The following is a 1,257-nucleotide window of genomic DNA, read 5'->3' as shown; positions in this document are numbered from 1 at the left end:
TTGGGAATTCAATTGTGATCTCAATAGAAATTTTTCAGTAGGGTAGATACCAGAAATGTAAAGCATCGTCTACAATATGCGGAGTAAGCTTGGAGTAAGAAGTAAGCCGTAAGAATTGGTCAATTGTAGTCGATTATTATAAAAATAATCATCTATGATTGGTTAATTCTTACGGCTTACTTCTTATTCCAAGCTTACTCCGCATATTGTAGACGACGCTTTAAAGCTATTCTTACAGCTATTATAGACGAGCCTTAAGAAGAATCGATTACTGTGATTGGTCAATTTGCTTACCGCTTATGTTTTACTGCTTAAGTTTTTCTATGTGCCACCAGAGGCGCCACACACAAATTGACATAACAGTAACGGAAAGGCTCGTCTACAATAGCTGTAAGAATATGGCTATAAGGCTGTAACGTGAGCTGTCAGCGAATAAAAATAATTCATTTCGCGTCTTATAGCCTTACAGCCATATTCTTATAGAAATTGTAGACGAGCCATGAGACATACAATAAGATTTGACCAATCACTTTGAGTATCGTTGAACCGTAAGGTCGCTATTTTTGTGAATACTGGATTGTAATTGGTTTATTTTTACGGTACGTCTTATGTCACTGTTATGTCAATTCGTGTGCGGTGCCCCTTAAGGCCATTCTACAATAGCTGTAAGAATATGGCTGTAAGGCTGTAACGTGAGCTGTCAGCGAATGAAAATAATTTATTTCGAGTCTTACAGCCTTACAGCCATATTCTTACAGCTATTGTAGAATAGCCTTTAGGTGCGGATCCAATAGTCCGTAAACATATCCGTATCCATAACTTATAGCGAATTCGGTTGCTTGCACTAGTGTGCACTGAGTGCGCACTAAGGCTTGTTCATAGTATGTTATTATATTTAAAAATTGTCTTAAATAATTCTCAAATAAATTCTCAAATATTTTTAACCATAATATGATATGTATAACATCCGTACGAATCATTTTATTAGTTAAAATGTTTTTAAATATGTATTTAAGACACGATCTTAAATATAAGAATGTACTGTAAACAAGCCTTAATGCGCACTCAGTGCGCACTAGTGCAAGCTACCGAATTCGCTATTAGAAAACCTCAAGTAAAGAGAATCGCCAACTTGGTCACGTGACCAGCTGATTGGCTGGCATAAATATATACGGATTTAAACATTGCGACGTCAATGCAGACAAAGCTTTATATATATATATATATATATATATATATATATATATATATATATAT

Source organism: Odontomachus brunneus, unplaced genomic scaffold (assembly GCF_010583005.1).
Source record: "Odontomachus brunneus isolate Ranch 3 - 2012 unplaced genomic scaffold, Obru_v1 Obru_scaffold_175, whole genome shotgun sequence".
NCBI lineage: Eukaryota > Metazoa > Arthropoda > Insecta > Hymenoptera > Formicidae > Odontomachus > Odontomachus brunneus.
The sequence above is the reverse complement of the archived record's forward strand: the minus strand, read 5'-3'. Positions refer to the sequence as shown.